Raw genomic sequence first — 23618 nt, forward strand, 5'->3', positions numbered from 1 at the left:
GAACACAATTGAAAAGTAATCATTTAAAACCTCACCTATGTCCTCCGGCTCCACACACAGATTGCCACTTTGGTCCCCAATGGGCCCTACTCTTCCCTGGTTATCCTTTTGCCCTTAATATACTTATAAATCGCCTTGGGATTTTTCTTTATCTTGCCCACCAGTGTTTTTTCATACCCCCTCTTCGTTCTCCTAATTACTTTTTTAAGTACCCCCACCTACACTTTCTATACTCCTCTATGGCCTCCGCTGTTTTCAGCACTCTGAATCTGCCATAAGCGTCTTTGTTTTTCTTATCCAATCCTCTATATCCCTAGACATCCAGGGTTTTCTGGACTTGTTGGTCCTACCCTTCACCTTATAGGAACATGTTGGCTCTGAGCTCTCACTATTTCCTTTTTGACTGACTCCCACTGGTCTGATGTAGACTTTCCTACAAGTAGCTGCTCCTTGTCCACTTTGGCCAGATCCTGTTTTATCATATTGAAATCTGTTCAGTACCTTTATTTCTGGTCTATCTTTGTCCTTTTTCATAACTACCTTAAATCTTAGAGTTATGGTCACTATCCCCGAAATGCTCCCCCACTGACACTTTTACCACTTTTCGGGCTTCATTCCCTAGGACTATGTCCAGTACCACCCCTTCTCTTGTAGGACTTTCTACGTGCTGGCTCAAAAAGCTCTCCTGTATTCACTTTAAGAATTACGCCCCCTTTAAGCCTTTTGCACTAAGAACCTAACTACTATCTTCCCAGAACCTCTCCTTGCAATGAGTTTAGAATTCAGGCCCTTTCTTCCTTTGTTTCCAACCTTGGGATCTCCTCAAAGTACTGCTTGATCCTTAAATCCCATCTAGTACTGCCAGACCTTGTGCTCCCAAATTCCAGGGCCACCCTGCAGTGCTGGTTCCTGATAATAAAATTTATTATAGATGCAAAACTATCTTTAAACAAAGTAAGTCAGTTATTGTAAAAGCAAAATACTGCGGATGCTGGAATAAGTCAGTTATTGGCCTGCAGTCCAAAGTACACAAGCATTTATAACAGCCTTCTGATTACCCTCTGAAGGTAATAGCGAGTTACAATTACCCAAATTTGTTGAAGATCAGTGACCAATCTTGCAGCTGAACATTAAAACTATGTCCCAAACTATAGCATCTGTAATGTAGAAAATTGTTCCAAGGTGATTCACAGAGGCATAATCAGGAAAATATGGATGCTGAGCCAGAGAAGGAGATATTAGGAGGGGTAAGCAGAAGACTGGTCAAAGATGTGAATTTTAAGGAGGGTCTTAAAGGAAAAAAGAGAGTGTTTTAGGAAAGGAATTCCAGAGCAGAAGGTCCAAACTGCTAAAGGCATGGCTGCTAATGGTGGAGGAAAGGGGCGATGCACAGGAGGCCAGAGTTAGAGAAATGGTGGGTTCTGGGGATATTGCAAGGCTAGAGGAGGTTACAAAGATGGACAGGAGCACAGCCATGAATAAATTTGAATATGAGCATGAGAATTTTAAATTGGAGTTCCTGGAAGACCGAAAGCCAATGAAAAGCAGTAAGGGCAGGAGTGTTGGGTGAGCAGGATGTGTGAGGAATAGGATATAGGTAGCAGGCTTTTGTATCAGCTGAAGTTTATGGAAGACTGAGGATGAGAGACTGGCAAGTTAAGCTTTGGAACATTAAATCTGGAGATGACAAAGGCATAGTAGTTCTAGAAATGAATTGCTATTTAAACCACCTCCGTCATTTGCCAAGTGGAAAACCAATTCAACTTTCTATTATGCCAAACCTAGATGTTAGTATTCTATTCCATCAAAATGACAGATCTTGTACCCACTTTGATTGCATCTTTGTCCTGGAAGTTACATTTTGCAAATATCATTTGACTGCTTAACACATTTGCAGGAAATTATTGAAAGTAAACAATCACAGTTTAAAACAGAAGGAAAGGACATTGGGCATATGTTCAAAGAATGAAGAAAGCCTATTGAATAGGTAATCTTAATTCCTGCCTTATTCAGTTATCCTACACCTGGCTAGCCACTATATACCAATAGTGAGATTCAGGAGCAAGCAGTGCCAGGAAGATACAGGAAGCATTAAATGCAATTTAAGAATTAGTGTCGTTCTTTTAGAACTATATTGTAGTTAGATGTATAGTGCCTAAAAATAAATGCTAATATTGCTCCCTAAAATATAATGGAAAAGGTTATGTTTAAACTTATTTGCTAGGCATATATACTCAGGCATATTATGGTTAAACTTATTTGCGAGGCATATGTAGTTATAAAATTTATAATTTATTAAATTTTAGAGGATTTATTACTCCCTTGGGCTAGAAGCATGAAATGATGAGCTAATACATGACATAAAATATTCCTCACTGTCACTTTCAATCTTCAGAGAACTAAATTAAAACCTATTTGCCCTCAGATATATATCAGTGGAAGTGCTGAGAACAGTTGACATATATATGCTAGTCATGAAATTCGCATTAGATGCTTACAAACAAATAAGTAACTACATTTGTGGGTCTAAGGAAAGGCCAGGTTAATTACCTAATAAATAATTTTAAAATAGATGTTTTCAAGTTAAAATAATTTGTCCCGCCATGTAAAAATGCCCTTAGCCTTAGGCTGGGATTTTACAGCCATCCAGGATTTCCTGGACTTGTTAGTCCTACCCTTCACCTTTATGGGAACATGCTGGCCCTGAACTCTCACCATTTCCTTTTTGAATGACTCCCACTGGTCTGATGTAGACTTTCCTACAAGTAGCTGCTCCAGTCCACTTTGGCCAGATCCTGTTTTATCATATTGAAATCGGCCTTCCCCCAATTTAGTACCTTTATTTCTGGTCCATCTTTGAGGTTTTCCATTACTACCTTAAACCTTACAGAGCTATGGCCACTATCCACGAAATGCTCTCCCACTGACACTTCTACCAAGAGGACATGATTGATCGCCAGTCCTCAACCGACGAGGAGGACACAGAGGAGGGTGATGAGCAAGCAGCACTGGAAGCCAGGTACATTGTGCGACAGGCCAAGGAGGCAAGAGACAATCTCATACATACCAACTTCTAGCCACCACGATGGCCATTTCAGACTGAACTCAATAAAGACTCACCTCAATGCATTTCGTCTGTAGCCTTCTTTCTATCTGGATGCCATGTCTAACACCCACCGTAACTAAAATAAAAGCAAAATACTGCAGATGCTGGAAATCTGAAAGAAAAACAGCAAGTGCTGGAAATACTCAGCAGGTCAGGCAGCATCTGTGGAGAGAGAAACAGAGTTAATGTTTCAGTTCTTATGAAAGGTCACAGACCTGAAATGTTAACTCTGCTTCTCTCTCCACAAATGCTGCCTGACCTGCTGAGTATTTCCAGCACTTTCTGTTTTTAATCCAACTTAACTACACACTCTGGCACATCTGAGACACATACCAAAGGAGGGTTATGCCTACACTAGCAGCCCAATGAGGAAGGAAGGCTGAAGGCAGCATCTCACAATTAAAGTATGAACGAATAAACATTTATCAACAATGAATGTGAACTGTAATAATGATAGAACTTCATAACACAAAGCAAATGGCAAATGTCAAACACCCATGAAACCCCAGCTGTGTCTACATGCTTTTCTTAATACTTTTTCGAGTGCTTCTATGAGGTGTGACACCTTCAGTAGCAGCTGAGTTGGAGCCAGGCTGCTGATCAAGCTGCCCCTTGGCCTGGGGTGCCAATCAAGTGGGCTGCTTTGTCCTGGATGGTGTCAAGCTTCTTGAGTGTTGTTGGAGCTGCACCCATCCAGGCAAGTGGAGACTATTCCATCATACTCCTGACCTTTGCCTTGTAGATGGTGGACAGGCTTTGGGGAGTCAGGAGGTGAGTTCCTCCCCAGAGGATTCTTAGCCTCTGACCTGCTCCTGTAGCCATGTTATTTATGTGGCTACTCCAGTTCAGCTTCTGGTCAGTGGTAATTCCCAGGATGTTGATAGTGGGGGATTCAGTGATTGTAATGCCATTGAATGTCAAGGGGAGATGGTTAGACTCTGTCTTGTTGGAGATAGTCATTGCGTGGCACTTGTGTGGTGCGAATGTTACTTGCCACCTGTCAGCCCAAGCCTGGATATTGTCCAACTGTCAGGCTCTCTTCCTCCTTTTCCAGGCTCACTTGAACCTCCTGGCTCATCAGAGAAGGATGTGGACCTGGAGAAGCTTCCAGGCACCTCGTCCTCCTCTCATCTTGCCACTACTGCGTTGACCTCTAGGCCAAGTCGATGGTGTGCAGGTCAATGTGCATTTGTGGGATCTGGCTCTCCATGAGAGTCACCAATCTCTTGATGAAGGAAGCCATGCACTCACATGCCTGAGACATGTCAGCACTCCATTGTCCTCCATTGTCTGCTCATGGCTGTGCATGGCCTCTTGTATCTCCAGCAGATGTTGTCTTACCTCTCTCTGCAACTCCAGAATGCCCTGTGCTGTCGACACCAACGGCTCGTCATCACCGTGGGGCTCAGAATTGGCCTCGTCACCCCAGTCCTCCGGCCTTCAGAGGCCTCATTTGTCTTAACCTCAGCCAGCTGCTCAGGCACATGTGCGGTACTCTCACCAGCTTGTGACCCTGATTCTAAAGCCGAGTGGAAACCGACTGAGGTGACAGTATCTGCGCTGGTGGAAGGTGCAGAAGAGTCATGTGATGGTGCATCCTCTGACTGCTCCTCCTCAGAAGTTGTCAGCTGTCCCCCTTCAGTTGGAGTCTCCTGCAGTTGCCAATCTGCATTAGAGAACACAAACATGTGTGGGCTAGCCAGTGCAGATCTTGTCTTGGCAGCCATCCATGATGTGGGTCTCCAGAAATGTGTTGGATGTCGATTGAAGACTATCCTCACTCTCTTGTGCAGAAACTCCAGTCTCACAATCCGCAATTGAGCAGCTGCCCTGGATCCCCGCTAACTGCAGTGCCGCCTCCTCAGCCATTGACAGAGGCCGTATGTCTGGAATTCCTCCACCAGTCTTTGAAGTTTCCCTGGTGTTATAGGCCCATTTGTCCTGCAAATGGAAAGAGGGAAATAGTAACAATTTCCTGGAAGAGCGAGAGAACAATTTTGCTAGTGGCAGTTCCTCGTACCCTGCTGGGGTTTCCTACATGACTCATCCCCACGTCCACTCTCAGGAGAGTTAATGGGGTGAACTGTGAAAGAAGGTAGCCTGTGGCCGAGATGCAGCCATGCATCTGGCAGTTTGTGCTCATGCCTAACCCCACCATTTGCCAGTGCCTTTGTGGTCACTCCTTCCCCATGTCACATACTTTGGTTCTGTCTTCAAAAAGGTGGACACAAATAACCTCCCAGAAATGTTAGGGAACCAAGTGTCTAATGAGAGGGTGAAACTGAAGGAAATCGGTATTCGTTAAAAAAAGTGCTAGGGAAATTAATAGGGCTGAAGGCTGACAAATCCCCAGGGCCTGATAATCTACATCCCAGAGTACTAAAGGAAGTGGCCCTGGAAACAGTAGATGCATTGGTGGTCATCTTCCAAAATTCTATAGACCGGAGCAATTCCGACAGATTGGAGGGTGGCAAATGTAACTCCATTATTTAAAAATGGAGGGAGAGAAAAAACAGGGAACTACAGACCAGTTAGCCTTACATCAGTAGTTGGGAAAATGCAAGAGTCTATTATAAAGGATGTGATAGCAGAACACCTGGAAAGCATAAACAGTATTGGACAAAGTCAGCATATGAAAGGGAAATCATGCTTAACAAATCTACTGGAGTTTTTTGAGGATGTAACTAGTATAATAGATAAGGGAGAACCAGTGGATGTGGTGTATTTGGATTTTCAGAAGGCTTTTGATAAGGTCTCATATAAGAGGTGAGTGTGCAAAATTAAAGCACATGGGATTGGGGGTAATATACTGGCATGGATTGAGAATTGGTTGACAGACAGGAAACAGAGAGTTGGAATAAACGGGTCTTTTTCCGGGTGGCAGGCAGTGACTAGTGGGGTGACAGGGATCAGTGCTTGGGCCCCAGCTATTCACAATATATATTAATGACTTGGATGAGGGAACTAAATATAACATTTGCAGACGACACAAATCTGGGGGGAAATGTGAGCTGTGAGGAGGATACAAAGAGGCTCCAATGTGATTTGGACAAGTTGGGTGAGTGGGCAAATGCATGACAGATGCAGTATAACGTGGATAAATGTGAGGTTATCCACTTTGGTTGTAAAAACAGAAAGACAGATTATTATCTGAATAGTGATAGATTGCGAAAGGGGGAGGTGCAACAAGACCTGGGTATCTTTGAACACCAGTCACTGAAAGCAAGCATTCAGGTGCAGCAAGCAGTTAGGAAGGTGAATGGTATGTTTGCCTTCATTCCAAGAGGATTTGAGTACAGGAGCAAGGATGTCTTACTGCAGTTATACAGGGCCTTGGTGAGACCACATCTGGACTACTGTGTGCAGTTTTGGTCTCTTTATCTGAGGAAGGATGTTCTTGCTATGGAGGGAGCGCAAAGAAGATTTACTAGGTTGATTCCTGGGATGGCAGGATTGGTGTATGAGGAGAGATTGGGTCGACTAGGCCTATATTCACTAGAGTTTAGAAGAATGAGAGGGGATCTCATAGAAACCTATAAAATTCTAACAGGACTAGACAGGCTAGATGCAGGGACGATGTCCCCGATAGCTGGGGAGTCCAGAACCAGGGGTCACAGTCTCAGGATACAGCATATGCCATTTAGAACCGAGATGAGGAGAAATTTCTTCACAGGTTAACCTGTGGAATTCTCTACCTCAGAAGGCAATGGAGGCCAAGTCATTAAATATATTCAAGAAGGAGATAGATATATTTCTTAATGCCAAAGGGATCAAGGGATATGAGGAAAAAGTGGGAACAGGGTACTGAATTAGACAATCAGCCATGATCTTTTTTGAATGGCGGAGCAGGCCCAAAGGGCCGAATAGCCTACTCCTGCTCCTATTTTCTATGTTTCTAAGTTGTGCTGCCTCCCACGTAGTCACGTGCAATCTCCAAAGAGGAGAGAGTTATGACTCACCTTGGCAGAACAGAGGAGGTCATTGGCTCTCTTTCTGAACTGCACACATGTTTTAAAAATGATGCCAGCACCTAATCTGGAGTCATCTGATGCTACAATCAGCACCTCACAGCCTGCCCCCATCCTGTAATTGGACAGCCCCACACCTTCATTATAATAAGTGGCTGCCTGCCACGCAATCGCGGTCAGCCGGCCACACACGATAAGCGGCGATGGTGTCCACCTCCTGGTCCGCTGCACTCACTAAATTCACCCCTATGAATAGAGAAAGCTCAAGTAGGGTTGAATTTTTTCAAGGAAGTTGCACTGCTGGTGTTCGTAAGTTTACAAAAGAAGCATGAGTGAGAAACCAAAATCCCACTTTGGATTCCTCGCGATATTTTTCATTAAAACTACCAAATAATTTTTGACCTTCTCCCAAGCCCCCAACCACATATTCATCACAGATTCATAGAATCACAGAATTGTTACAGCGTAGAAGGAGGCCATTCGGCCCATCGTGTCTTCACTGGCTCTCCGAATGAGCAATTCACCTAGTGCCACTCACCTGCCTTCTCCCCGTAACCCTGCATGTTCTTCCTGTTCATATAACAGTCTACTTCCCTTCTGAATGCTTCAATGGAACCTGCCTCCACCACACTCTCAGGCAGCGCATTCCAGACCTTAAATATTGGCTGCGTGAAAAAGTTTTTCCACGTGTTGTTTTTGCTTCTCTTACCAAATACTTTAAGTCTGTGCCCTCTCATTCTCGATCCTTTCATGAGTGGGAACAATTTCTCCCTATCTACTCTGTTCAGACCCCTCATGATTTTGAACACCTCTATCAAATCATTCTCAGCCCTCTCTTCTCTAAGGAAAACAGTCCCAACTGCTCCAATCTATCTTCATATCTGAAGTTCCTCATCCCTGGAACCATTGTCGTGAATCTTTTCTGCACCCCCTCTGATGCCTTCACATCCTTCCTAAAGTGTGGCACCCAGAACTGAATGCAATACACCAGCTGAGGCCGAACTAGTGTCTTACACAAGTTCCACATAACTTCTTTGCTCTTGTACTCTATGCCCCTACTAATAAAGCCCAGGACACTGAATGCTTTACTAACTGCCCTTTCAACCTGTCCTTCCACCTTCAATGATTTATACACATATACTCACAGGTCCCTCTGCTCCTGCACCCCCTTTAGAATTGTACTCTTTATTTTATATTGTCTCTCCATTTTCTTCCTACCAAAATGCATCACTTCACATTTCTCCACATTGAACTTCATCTGCCCCCTGACTGCCCATTCGATCAACTTGTCTATGTCCTTTTGAAGTTCTACACTATCTTCCTCACAGTTCACGATGCTTCCAAGTTTCGTATCATCCGCGAACTTCGATATTGTGCTTTGTACACTCAGGTCTCAGTCATTCATATATATCAGGAAAAGCAAGGATCCCACCACTGACCCCTGGGGACCTCCACTGCAAGCCTTCCTCCAGCCTGAGAAAACATCCATTAACCAATACTCTTAGTTTTCTGTCATTCAGCCAGTTCCATATCCATATTGATGCTGTTCTGTTTATTCCATGAGTATAACTTTGCTCTAGAAATCTGTTATGTGGCACTGCATCAAACGCCTTTTGCAAGTCCACTGCGTTGACCTCATCAACCCTCTCTGTTACATCTTCAAGAAACTCCAGCAAGTTAGTTAAACGTGATTTTCCCTTAAGAAATCCATGCTGTATTTCTTTAATTAACCCACATTTGTCCACGTGACAATTAATTTTGTCCCGAATTAATCTTACTAGAAGTTTCCCCATCACCAAAGTTAAACTGACTGGCTTGTAGTTGCTGGACTTATCTTTACACCCTTTTTTGAGCAAGGGTGCAAGATTTGAAATTCTCCAGTCCCCTGGCACCACCTCAATTCCCTCAGTATCCTTGGATGCATCTCATCTAGTCCTGGTTCCTTATTCACTTTAAGTACAGACAGTCTATCCAACACCTCCTCCTTATCAATTTTAAACTCTTCTAGTGTCTGAAATACCTCCTCTTTCACCATTGCCTGGGTTGCATCTTCTTCCTTGGTAAAGACCAATGCAAAGTATTCATTTAATACCTCATCTATGCCCTCTGCCTCCATATGCAAATCCCCTTTATGGTCCCTAATTGGCCCCACTCCTGCTTTTACCACCCTTTTACTATTTATATGTCTATAGAAAACTTTGGGATTCCCTTTTATGTTAGCTGCCAGTCTCTTTTCATACTCTCTCTTTGCTTCTCTAATTTGCTTTCTCACTTCCCCTCTGAACCTTCTATATTCAGCCTGGTTCTCAGTAGTATTTTCAACCTGGCATCTGTCATAAGCACACTTTTTCTCTTTTATCTTCATCTCTACCTCTTTTGTCATCCAGGAAGCTCTGCATTTGTTTACCCTACCTTCCCCCTTCGAGGGAACATACATTGACTGGCCCAAACTATCTCTTCTTTGTTCAGCTTCCATTTTTCCTGCCAACGTTTGATTCTAGTCTATTCATCCGAGCTCTGTTCTTAGCCCATTGAAGTTGACTTTCTCCCAGTTAATTATTCTTACTCTGGATTGTTCTTTGTACTTTTCCATAGTCAGCCTAAAACTTATGATACAATGATCACTGTCCCCTGAATACTCTCCTACTGATACTTGATCCACTTGGCCCACCTCATTCCCAAGAAACAGGTCTAGCAGTGCCTCCTTTCTCATTGGACTAGCAACATACTGCTGTAGAAAGTTTTCCTGAACACACTCTAGGAACTCTTGCCTCTCACTACTACTATCCCAGTCTATGTTTGGATAATTAAAGTCCCCCATTATAACTACCCTAAAATCTTTGCACCTCTCTGTAATTTCCTTGCATATTTGTTCCTCTACATCCTTCCCACTAGCTGTTGGCCTATAGACAACATTGAGCAATGTAACTGCATCTTTTCTTTTCCTTAGGTCTCGCCAAATTGATTCTGTCCTCGACCCCTCTGGGACATCCTTTCTCTTCAGCACTGCAATGTTCTCCTTAATCAATACCATCATCCCTCCATCTTTTTTCCTTTTCCTATCTTTCCTGAATACCTTGTATCCAGGAATATTTAATATCCAGTTTTGCCCTTCTTTGAGCCAGGTCTCTATTATAGCCACAATGTCATATTTCCACATGTCAAGCTGTGCCTGTAACTCACCAGTGTTATTAGCAACACTCTGTGCATTCACATACATGCACATTAACCCTTATTTAGACTTTATTGTTTTCTCTCTTACTCTGACCCTGCCTAATAATTTACTATTCTCAACGTTCATGCTCTCTATCTCTGCCAGTATTCTGTGTGTCTTGGTATTCCTCTCTGACATTTCCTCCTGGTTATAATCCATCTTGTAATGAAATACCGCACAGCTTATTTAATTATCACTTAATATTTAAACAGAATGTGTTTTATTGTTAAATTAATTTAACCCCTTGACTACTAAAGTTTGCTTTCTCAATGACTCAATTACTTTGTGGCTGAGGTAGCACATTGTCCTTTCAATTCTGCGATATGATCATGCATCTAGCCCAGACAGATAGATGTTCGAGTACTGTCTGAAATGAGCAGTTACAGCCCAATATCACGGGCATGTCCTTGGGCATGGGTTCACAGCATAAACCCAGCCATAATTTACTACAAATTGGCAGTGTTCTCCAGAGGTCACATAAGGAGAGCTGTCTGAGAAATGAAGCACTGATGCAATCTGGACACCCTCTGAGATTGAGATTAAGATGCATTTTTCAGAAAGAATGGGCTGGATTTTGTCGACTTGCTGCTGGGAGCGGTGGCAGGCATGGAACATGGCGGCTGTCTCGCACGTGGCCCATGAAGCCGCGCCACTGCGATTACGCGGCGGGCAGCCACTTACCATAATGAAGGTGGCCTTCCCCGCATCCCCCCCCCCCCCAATCATGTGGCAGGGGAGGCATTGGCAGCACCGTGAACGGCGTCATCTGATGCAGGAGTAGGTGCTGGCGCCGTCTTTAAAAGGATACCAGCCCTACAAACAGTGTATCCAAATGCAGAGTTGCCCCCTTCCCCCCATCCATAAAATAATGCAGAGTTGCTACCTTCCTCCCCTTATCCATACACACAATCCAGAGTTGACCCCTTCCCCGCCTCGGTGGCACCAGCTTCTCATGGATGGGAAAGTGAAGGCACTTGAGTGCCAACGTCGAGCTTAAGATTGGGAATGAATGGCAAGATCATGGCGAATTACGTTCCAATGGGTGTAAAGAGGTACTTACCATATTTAAAGTAGGGTCCCATTGCAGAGCAGCGGAGGAGCTGCCACAGAGCTTTGCTGCCCTCGGGAAGATCGGGAGTGGCAATCCTGGCGTCAGATTCTGTGGAGCCCGCTTCCGCTCCAATTCTCCGACCCCCCCCCCCACCGCCATGAAACCCGACGATGGGCGGAGAACAAAATCTGGCCCAATAAGTGCTTCTTTTCCATCCAGTATCTCCTCTCACACCTCTTCTATTGAAAGGACATTAAGAGTTTGTGCTGTAAATTATTCAAAAGCACCTGATTTTGATACCACTGAAAAAGTTGAACTCTACTGCCTGTATCTTAATTCATACCAAGTCCCATTCACCCATCAAACCTGTGCTCACTGACCTATGAGGTTCCCGATTCAGCAATGCCTCAATTTTAAAATTCTCGCTCTTGTTTTCAAATTCCACCCTACCTCTGTAACCTCTTCTAGCCCTACAATCCTCTGCTATCTCTGGACCCCTCCAATCCTGGCCTCATGCACAGCCCCAATTACTCCACCATGATCGGGGGTCAGCGGGAATGTGGAGTTGAGGTTACAATCAGCTCAGCCATGATCTTGTTGAATGACGGAGCAGGCTCGAGGGGCCGAGTAGCCTATTCTTGCTCCTAATTCATGTGTTCGTATTGGTGGCTGTGCCTTCAGCTTCCTAGACATCAAGCTCTGCAATACCCTCCCTAAATCTCTCCACATCTCTACCTCTCATCCTTTAAGAGGCTCCTTAAGACCTACCTAATTCACCAATTAACATGGCAGATGGAATATAATGTGGAAAAAGGTGAGATTATCCATTTTGGTAGGAGGAATGGATGTGCAGAGTATTTCTTAAATGGTAAGAGATTAGAAAATGTAGATGTACAAAGGGACCTGGATTCCTCATCAATAAGTCACTGAAAACTAAAATGCAGGTGCAGCAAACAATTATGCAGGCTAATGATATGTTCGCCTTTATTGCAAGAGGATTTGAGTACAAGGAGTAGCGAAGTCTTGTTTCAATTGTATAGCACCTTGGTTAGACTGCACCTGGAGTAGTGTATGCAGTTTTGGTCTCCTTACCTTAGGAAGGATATTATTGCCATAGAGGGAGTGCAATGAAGGTTCTTCAATGGAGGACTATCCTATGAAGAGAAATTGGGGATACTGGGACTCTAGAACCAGGTGACACAATCTCAAAATAAGGGGGAAGCCACTTAGGACCGAAATGAGGAGACATTTCTTTACTCAGAGGGTTGTGTATCTTTGGAATTCTCTACCTGAGAGGGCTGTGGAAGCTCAGTCATGGAGTATGTTTAAAGCAGAGATTGACAGATTTCTAAATACCAATGACATAAAGGGATATGAGGATAGTGTGGGAAAAAAGCACTGAAGTGGATGATCAGCCATGATCGTATTGAATGGCAGAGCAGGCTCGATGGACTGAATGACCTAATCCTGCTCTTATGTTCCTATGTTCCAAAGCTTTTGGTCACCTGTCCTAATATCTCTTTATGTGGCTTGGTATCAAATTTTGTTTGATAATTCTCTTATGAATTGTCTTGAAATGTTTTATTATGCTAAAAACACTACATAAATGTAAAGTTTTGTTGTTGTTGCTTCATTCCTAGCAATAACGGGCTGAATTTTTTCGCAGGCACTGGACCATATTGGAGTTTGCAGCCCACCCATGTCATCAGCGCACCCACCGATGCAACCTTCGGGGGGACAGCTTCCTAATTGGCCGTCTCTGTGCTCGCTTTCAGTGGGTTCCTGAGGCTGGAGGCCTGCAGCAGAGGAAAGATGCAGCCCCAGCGGGAGAGGTGATTACGAGGGTGCCTCAACATGCAGGTGCTCTTGGTTACCTGCAGAGAAGTCAGAAAATAAAAAGGCCTGAAGCTGATAGGGGCATTGGGCAAGAGAGGAAACCCCTCCACAAGATTGGTTTCAGAAGCGGTTGTGGCATTTCATCTCTGCCACCCTGTTATTGGGGCATGGAGTCTCTGGCTCCGATGACCCTGGTCTGTCGCCAGGAGACCACCTCCAGTGAGCTGCTGGGCTTTGAACTCGGCAGGGGGCCTCTCTGTGGGCAGGAAACTACTGGCACCATCAGAAAATGGCCCCTAAATGGGGTTGTAAAATTGGCCTAATTAGCTGCCCACCGCTGTGGAACGGGCATCCAACCTTGTTCCCAGCCTGCCCCTGGGAAATTCCCCTCGGAGTGGGAATGCATTGCAGAGCTGTCCTGTCGTAGTACCCCCCATTTTCCAGCCCCCTCTACCTTCAACCCCATCTTCACTGCGCTGGGAAAATTCAGCCCAACATCCCTTTCACCTTAATTAGTAAAAAGAAAACACCCAGATCTCTTTGTATGAATATGATGTACATGAAGTTTTGACACTTCTGACATAATGTACTCTTCTAGAATAGGTGAAATATGACATCCATACAAAGTTAATTCTGAAAACACTGTTCTATCCCTGAGATATGGCATACACCATGGAATAAATTTATTAGTATTCACTTGCATGTCATGTTACCTTGTTGAAAAAGAATGTGGGTTTTTTTTATTATAAAGATGAACTTTGACTTTTGCCCAAAACAGACACGAATTTGGCAGATACCCATTGTCCTTCCATTGGTTCCAGCTTGAAATCTGAGCATTCTTTAAGACCAAATCTCATTAACATGCTGTATATTGTGGGAGGGCACAGAATTGGATGCCTTCCATGTTGAGCTGCCTGACAGCTGAGGCTTGGGATGGTGAAGCTGAACAGGGTTGCGGAGGTGGGGAAACCTAAACTGATTGGCACCGGGCTTTTTTTTTGGGGGGAGGGGGTGGTGTGGGGGGTGGTTGAGGCCCAGAAGGAGCAACCCAGCTCTCCTTGGCCCACCAAAAAAATATTGAAAACTTTCTGGGCTTTGTTTGAGCTGTTGGTTAGATTGCTTATCATCTAGTATAAATGAATGGAGCTTGCGTGGCACACGATCCAAATTTGAACCTGAAATTTGCAATCAGGGTCCTCCAAATGGCATTGGACCCCAAATTGCATATTTAAGCAGCCTTTCACCTGTTTCAAGCAGGCAGGCTCCTCACCCATTTACAAGCCCACCTGACAATTGTATCGGGTGGCCCATTGGCCCTCAATGGTGTGGCCAAGGTGAACCCCATCCCACACACACACGTAGTCCCAACTTTCAATTGCCCACTGCCCATTTTTCACACAAGAAACTGGTCAATGATAATTTAAGTTTCCCCCATTTATTTAATGCATGTGATGATATCCAGCGAATAGGCAAAATACAATGAACTTCACAATCAATTCATCACCTTAAGCTTCTACATTTTGCTAAAGAAATTAAAAGCCATGGGATAAATACATTTCTCACCATTGTAATCTGACATTCTGAGAAGTCTTTCACCTATAACAGAAAAATTCTTAATCACATCCCAACGTTAGAAAACTTTTGAACAGAGAAATGACTTTCTGTTATTCACATAGAAATTTCCTGTTCACCATTTTTATAAAATGCTCTCACAGTTCCACTTTCTAGCGAGTATTTTGGCCAGAGACTTTATACACACAAATGCTACAATTTTAGCATAACATGCCTGCTGTTAGTGGGTTGGGGTTGGGTTGTATGCTTGATTCTACACAGCCATAAAATTAGGTGGGGTGTAAATTGGGCACCTGAACTGACCCCGGTCTGGACAAGCATGTTAAGTTTAAAATGAAGGTTAATATTTTTCTCTATTCTTTGATCCACAATTGTTGTCAGCTATAGGACTGTTTGCATTGAAGTGACTTGTTTACAAATTGCATCCAGTGCTGACAAATAAACCAATACATAAGAACGACAGGCCGCAATTTAACAATGAGGTGCCGGTGCCGGCGCCGGCCCCGGCTGGAAAGTCAGGGACAAGCCTGCCTCCGCCGGGCCTGGATGTCACGCTGCCATTTTGCGTGGTTCAGGCAATTAATTGCTTGCAGTTGAGGCTTCCGCTCCTCTGCGGTAGGAAGTCCTGAATCCAAGATTTGCCAGCCAATCAGAGGGCCAGCAGCTCTTCAGTCCCACAGCGTCACTGGGAGTCCGTGGCCACTGCTGGGACTGCACCTAGCAAGAAGACTCACCACGGACACTGGTCTCGGAACAGATAAGTGGGGACGAGGCTTGTCAGGGCCAATTGGCCAGGCCCCGGCAAGGGGTGGGGGAGTTGATTGAGAGGGTGGAGGGGAATTGGTAAGATAGTAGTGGGGGTGGGTAGGGGATGGGCACGGTGCCCCTGCCATCCTGCATGATTTTATGCCCCCCTCGCCTCCCAGTCGGCTTCTGGGAGAGGGGGGCCTAAAATTACAGTCACAGTATTTGTTACTAATAGATCATTTTACAGCTCATAATTATCATTCTCATAACTTTTCTGTTAATGACAAAAGGACCAAAAATGTCCTGTATTCTTTTAACAGCCCTACGTTATTCTGATATAGTTAATACATGCTTTTGATGCTTTAGTAAATTTGATTTGCCCCATCATATTTGTTTTAGCTGAATCCTGACTCCCATTAGAATTATTTAGAGGATTAGGCTTTGCTATTGGCTGTGAAATACTTCAAAGAGCGATAATGGTAGAACAAAAGCAAAATAATGCAGATGCTGTAAATCTGAAATAAGAACAGAAAATCCTGGAAATACTCAGCAGGGCAGGCAGCATCTGTAGAGAGAGAAGCAGAGCTAATGGGCTGAATTTTTATTGGAGGCCGCATGTCCTGACGTCCAGACCTTTTGCGGGTGTGGCTTCCACTGGGGCAATGAGCAGCCAGCCGCATGCGATTAAGCAGTGGCTGGCCAATTAAGAATCGGGAACTGCAGGGGCCGAGCAGTGAGTGGACAGAGGCAGGAGCGGAGGTGGCTTCAAATGACGCCACGGCAGGTGCTGGTGCCATATTTAAAGGGCTGCCAGCCCTGTATTCACTGCTGCCTGCTCTGAAAGAGCTTTTGCCTGACTGCCTGACAGTTACCAAGGAAACTTTGCCTGACTGCTGCCAAGGAACCTCTGCCTGATTGCCAGAGTGCTGCCAAGGAACCTCTGCCTGACTGCTGGACAGCTGCCAAGGGTCCTCTGCCTGACTGTCTGACTGCTACCATGCAGCTGAAAGAAGTCTGCAGGTAGAATAGCAGAAGGAAGATCACACCGTTCGGCAATGCCTCCCTGCAGGTTCCCCTCCAGGCTGCAAAGGAAAGGAGGAGGTTCTCTTCCCCAGGGATTGTAGGAGGAAACCATCCTACCTGACTAAGCAAGCCTGGACGGAGATAGCAAAGGAGGTCAGCAGCTGTAGGGTCACGTCACCCACCCCCCCCCACACACCGCACCACCCCCCCGCCCCCCCCGCACCCCAGGACCTGATTCAGTGTGAAGTAGTTCAATGACCTAATCTGATCTGCTAAGGTGAGAAATCCAAACACTTTCTGCCCTTTGGGCCTTGTATGTGGCCGAGCAAGAGGCTACATTTGGTGGAGAGGGAGTGACCACCCAGCCATGGGCAATGGGGTAAGGCAGCAGGAAATGCTGCCTAAGGCATGGCTGCATCTCAGTGCGAGGTGCCCGTCTGTCATTGCATTCCTCCACAAAGTCCCTCGAGAGTGGCAGCATGCAGAAGGCATTCACGTGCCCCCATCATAGGCCACTGGACAGCCATCAGTATAGCTGTTGTGTTTGTTTCCACTGGTAGAATGACATTACATCTCTTTGTATTTGCAGGAGAAGACAGCACACGACTGAAAAGAGCAGGCCAAGACAGGTTGTGGGGCCCTTCATCCAGCACTGCCTGTGCAGCATCTTCCTCCACATCCTCATCATCGGAGGAGGCATCTCGCTCCACGATATCCTCACTGGCCAATGCCTCCCCCCTCCTCTGCTGCGCCAGTTTGTGCAGTGCAGACCATTATGGCAAGACCCTCACCAAGGCACACTGAAGGGCTCCACCGGATCGATCTAGGCACCTGAATCTCATTTTCAGGAGACCAATGGCCTGCTCGATGGTCGCTCGGGTTGTCCCGTGGCAGGTGTTGGACCTCTTCTTGCACCTGTGTGTGGGTTCCTCACAGGCATCAGTAGCTATGTCCTCAGTGGGTATCCCTTGTCTCCTAGTATCCATCCCTGAAGGCATGCAGGGAGACAGAAAAGCTCTGATATCTGGTACTGCTGAAGTATGGAGGCCTCGTGGCTGCTTCTCAGCAACAGTGCACACATCTGCAGGATCTGTTTACGGTGGTTACAGACCAGTTGTATTTTGAGCGAGTGGAAACCCTTCTTGTTAATAAAGGCTGCAGGCTGGTCTGTGGGAACCTTGATGGCCGCATGTGTGCAGTTAATGACCCCCTGCATATGGGAGAATTCAGTGATGGCCCCAAATCCTATAGCCCTCTCAGCTTGACTATTTAGATTGGCGTGGAAGCACACATAATCGCTGGCCCTGCTGAACAGGGCATTGATGACCTCCTTGATGCAGCAATATGCCGCAGACTGTGAGATTCCTCATATATCTCCAGTTGATCCCTGGAATGATCTGGTGGCATAGAAGTTCAGCACCACCATGACCTTCAGAGACACTGGCATCGGGTGTCCGCCAAGTCCCATGGGGCTCAGCTTATCCTGCATCATGGCACACAGGTCAGTGACAGCCTCCCTGGGGAGGCGGAGTCTTCAGAAACACTGCTGCTCAGATATCTGCTGGTAGTAGAGTCTCAGCTAGTAGACCCTCTCTGGAGGGTAGCTTCCTCTGCATGTCAGAGGCTGTTGGCGTGCTCCTTTGTGTCCTTCTCTGGAATGCCATTCCCGAGGCTAGACCTCCTGTGGGCCCCCAAGTTGCTGGCATGCCCCTGCCCATGCCTGAACCTCCCTCCCTCTATGTTGCTCCTCCTCTTCAACGGGGGCCTTGAAGCCAGGGCGAATTAGGCCTATTGCTTCTTCCTGAATGCAAGAGCACCCCATCTTTCCCTCACTTGTCACCTCTGATGCGGTGGCACTGCCCCAATGGCATGCTGGTTTGGCTCCCCCGCAGTGCTGGCACCTTTGCCGCACTCCTGACAGTGATTCCCGATGCTCTCCCCCCTCCACCCTTCCTGCCAAGCGACACTGCCTCACCCGATGGCTTTCCAGTGAAGACAGCACTGAGCTCCCACCTCCTTTAACCAGGCGAGGCCCTGAAGTCCCATGGTTCCCGTGCACCATTAGTTAAAACGGACCCAGTGAATAAAGTTGGTGTATTGGGCTCTTAATTACCTTAGTTCCATCCCGCCGCATGGATCTGCGAAATCCGCCCTCCATGTCGGCCACCGACATTAGAATGCGGAAGAGACATCAAGATGTCGAACTTCCAGTCTGATCTCTTCTGTCCTTATTTTATGCCCTCTTGTTGCCTCCATTCCTGTCTCCAACAGTCCCTTAAAATTCAGCCCAACATTTCAGGTTGATGTGATAATGGTAGCTTTTCTTAACCGCTGAGAAAATCTCACAGTGCACAAAGGATAAATTCAGAATTATAGCTGCTAACCTGACATTTTTAATTTTTATTTTTCCGATTGCTAATTATGCTTGCAAATGAATTGCTTGCATACAGCATTCAGCTGCAGTATACCTGAAATGTGGTGCCTATAGAGTTAGAGCAGACAGATTTGGAAAAAAAGTGCAGAGAATTTGTCACTTAGTATATGTCACTACCCATTTCGACAGCTACACAAGTGCTAGCGTTCAACTGATCAGCGTATGCTACTATCAAATCATAGCTTAAATATCAATGAGCAAATGGATCGACATTATGAACAATTTGAAAGACAGACAATTAAACTGAGCATGAGGCATCAGACAAGTATTCATTAGAATGAGCTACCCCCTGTCATAAGTACATTTAAGTAGGCAGCATAAAATAATTTTAATCTGTTATTTTCATATATTGTAACTTTCCCTTGGACATTTGTCTGCATTTTAAATGAAGTAATAATGAATTCATTGTTATCCATTAAGTATAAAATAGTGGCTACCCAATTATAAGTCAGCAATGTAATGATGGAATTTAGATGATGCTTCTTGAATTCCGTATTCCGTGAGGCTATATTATACTCTTTAAATTACTCTTGGTTAGTTATTGATTTTCATAATACATATAGTGGACTTTATGAGATATTTTACTTGGCTTTGGAACTTTAATTATACCAGCAGGTGTTATCCCTGCCAATGATACTTATAGATTAATGTTTATATGATCGTTGTAAGCTCATTGAGAAATAATTTACATTTCATTGCTGTGTATTATTAAGGTCAGTAAGTGTAACATACTACATGTTACAACACATAACTTAAGCTTTTCAGGTACTTATTTTATATTTCTGCAGGAAAGTACACATTTCCACATCAGCTGAAACATGACCTTATGTGCGAAGGAATCTGGAAGTAACGTGCTTGAAGTAAACAATAAACATCTGATGCTGGTAAATAGTGTAAGATGGCATGTACTCTCCTAATCTCTCTGATTGCTAAATAAATAGTCATATATCTCAGACTATTAATTATGGTGGATTTATTAAGAAAAAAAGCAGATATGGTAGACTTCACTAGATTAAAAATGTTTCAGAAGTCTACAGTCCCTCTTTCAAAATCATAAAAAGTCTCAAATAAAAGCAAAACACTGCAAATGCTAGATTACTGAAATTAAAACAAAAAGTGCTGGAAATACTCAGCAGGTCTGGCAGCATCTGTGGAGAGAGAAGCAAAGTTAATATTTCAGGTCAGTGACCTTTCATCAGAACTGGCAAAGGTTAGAAATGTAATAGGTTTTAAGCAAATAAAGTGGGGTGGGGCAAAAGAGAACAAAAGGGAAGGTGTTGATAGGACAGTGGGTCACAGAGAATAACTGACAAGGGGGTCATGGGACAAGGGCAAAGGCAAAGAGTGTATTAATGGTGTAGTGAAAGACAAGGCGTTAGTGCAGGGAGGGTGTACCATGTGCCTGCCCACCGTTTTTTTTTCATGTTTTTGCTTTTGGCTGGGGCTTTCATTATTCTGTCATTTAACACCCTCTCACTTAAATCCTCCATTTCCGCAGCTCACAGCTAGAGCAATAAAAAGAAACCCATTGAGTCACTCCAGTGTGAAGAGCTTTCATTTACTCAGCAAGAATTTAAAAAAGCTCATAAAACCACTCAATCATAAAGAATTGCCTATTGAACGGCTGTATAAACAAACCCAAGTAAAAAGCACTTGAAATTGCTATTGCGCAATGGTGTAAATAGACAGAATAGAGGCTGCAAGCTAGACCTACAGACAAGCACTGCTGTACACCTGCTGCTGTCAATCAGAGCAGCCACGAGAGCTTCTTAAAGGGGAAACAAGTACAGAGTCATAAAGCAAGTTCTGAAAGCAAATGAACAGCGGGAAGATGGATACCAAGCTTCCCATGCATGAAATGGAAGGCCATTGATATCTTATCCGAGTTCCAATTGTTCAAACAGAGATTGCAGTTATGCTTCACTGAGCAAGTAATTACAGAACAAGAAAAACAGGCTGTAAAAATAATGATAGCAATTGGAAATGAGGGATTACATAGAATCAATACCTCTGAAGAGGACCAGAAATATCCTGCAAAAATATGGAAAGTGCTGGAAGATCATCTCCGATTATGAGTGAATTTTAGAATTCACCGGCTGGAATTCATGTCCTACACGGAACAGCCACAGGAGTCATAGAGTCATATAGTTATACAGCACAGAATAAGGCCCTTCAGCCCACCGTGTCCACGCCGGCCATCAAGCCTATCTATTTTAATCCCATTTTCCAGCACTTGCCCCGCAGCCTTGTATGCTACGGCATTTCAAGTGCTCATCTAAATACTTCTTAAATGTTGTGAGGGTTCCTGCCTCTACCGTCTCTGCAAGCAGTGTTTCCTCAAATTCCCTCTAAACCTTACATTAAATCTGTGTCTCCTGGTTATTGACACCTCCGCCAAGGGAAAAAGTTTCTTACTATCTACCCTATTTATGTCCCACATAATTTTGTATACCTCTATCGGGTCTCCCCTCAGCCTTCTCTGCTCAAAGGAAAACAACTCCAGCCTATCCAGTCTCTCTTCATAGCTGAAATGCTCCAGCCCAGGCAACATCCTGGTGAATCTCCTCTGCACCCTCTCCAGTGCAATCACATCCTTCCGATAGTGTGGTGACCAGAACTGTACACAATACTCCAGTTGTGGCCTAACTAGCGTTTTATACTGCTCCATCATAACCTCCCTGCTCATATTCTATGCCTCAGTTATTAAAGGCAAGTACCCATATGCCTTCCTAGCCACCTTATCTACCTGTGCTGCTGCCTTCAGTGATCTATGGACAAGTACACCAAGGTCCCTCTGACTCTCTGTACTTCCTAGGGTCCTACCACTCATTGTATATTCCCTTGCCTTGTTAGTCCACCCAAAATGCATCACCTCACACTTCTCAGGATTAAATTCCATTTGCCACTGCTCTGCCCATCTTATCAGCCCATCTATATCATCCTGTAATCAAATGCTTTATTCCTCACTATTTGCCTGTGCTGGGATAAGGGAGCAGTACCACAGGACATGCGCGATGTCAATATCATCACCCTTTATAAGAACAAGGGTGAATACGGTGACTGCACCAACTACCGTGGAATCTCCCTGCTCAGCATAGTGGGGAAAGTCTTCGCTCGAGTCACTTTAAACAGACTCCAGAAGCTGGCTGAGCATGTTTACCCTGAGGCACAGTGCGGCTTTCGAGCAGAGAGATCCACCATTGACCTGCTGTTCTCCCTTCATCAGCTACAGGAGAAATGCCGCGAACAACGGATGCCCCTCTACGTTGCCTTCATTGATCTCACCAAAGCCTTTGACCTCGTCAGCAGACGTGGTCTCTTCAAACTACTAGCAAAGATCAGATGTCCACCAAAGCTACTAAGTATCATCACCTCATTCCATGACAATATGAAAGGCACAATTCAGCATAGTGGTGCCTCATCAGACCCCATTCCTAACCTGAGTGGCGTGAAACAGGGCTGTGTTCTCGCACCTACATTGTTTGGGATCTTCTTCTCACTGCTGCTTCTCACATGCGCTTAAGTCTTCAGACAAGGAATTTCCCTCCACACAAGATCAAATGGCAGGTTGTTCAACCTTGCTTGTCTTAGAGCGAAGACCAAGTACGGAAAGTCCTCATCAGGGAACTCCTCTTTGCTGACGATGCTGCATTAACATCCCACACAGAAGAGTGTCTGCAGAGACTCAGCGACAGGATTGCGGCTGCCTGCAACGAGTTTGGCCTAACCATCAGCCTCAAGAAAACAAACATCATGGGACAGGATGTCAGAAATGCTCCATCCATCAATATAGGCGACCACGCTCTGGAAGTGGTTCAAGAGTTCACCTACCTAGGCTCAACTATCACCAGTAACCTGTCTCTCGATGCAGAAATCAACTAGCGTATGGGAAAGGCTTCCACTGCTATGTCCAGACTGGCCAAGAGAATGTGGGAAAATGGCGCACTGACACAGAACACAAAAGTCCAAGTGTTTCAAGCCTGTATCCTCAGTACCTTGCTCTACGGCAGCGAGACCTGGACAATGTATGTCAGCCAAGAGCGACGTCTCAACGCATTCCATCTTCGCTGTCTCCGGAGAATCCTTGGCATCAGGTGGCAGGACCGAATCTCCAACGCAGAAGTCCTCGAGGCGGCCAACATCCCCAGCATATACGCCCTATTGAGCCAGTGGCGCTTGAGATGGCTTGGCCATGTGAGCCGCATGGAAGATGGCAGGATCCCCAAAGATGCATTGTACAGCGAGCTCGTCATTGGTATCAGACCCACCGGCGGTCCATGTCTCCGCTTTAAAGACGTCTGCAAACGCGATATGAAATCCTGTGACATTGACCACAAGTTGTTGGGGTCAGTTGCCAGCGATCGCCAGAGCTGGCGGGCAGCTATAAAGGCAGGGCTAAAGAGAAGCGAGTCGAAGAAACTTAGCAGTTGGCAGGAAAAGAGACAGAAGTGTAAGGAGACAGCCAACTATGTAACAGCCCTGACAACAAATTTTATCTGCAGCACCTGTGGAAGAGTCCGTCACTCTAGAATTGGCCTTTATAGCTACTCCAGGCACTACTCGACAAACCACTTACCACCTCTTGGCGCTTACCCATTGACTCGAGAAAAGAAGGTCAAAGAAGAAAGAAGATTTACAACACACCAATTTGTTGTCATCTGCGAACT

Source organism: Heterodontus francisci, chromosome 4 (genome assembly GCF_036365525.1).
Source record: "Heterodontus francisci isolate sHetFra1 chromosome 4, sHetFra1.hap1, whole genome shotgun sequence".
NCBI classification, from domain to species: domain Eukaryota; kingdom Metazoa; phylum Chordata; class Chondrichthyes; order Heterodontiformes; family Heterodontidae; genus Heterodontus; species Heterodontus francisci.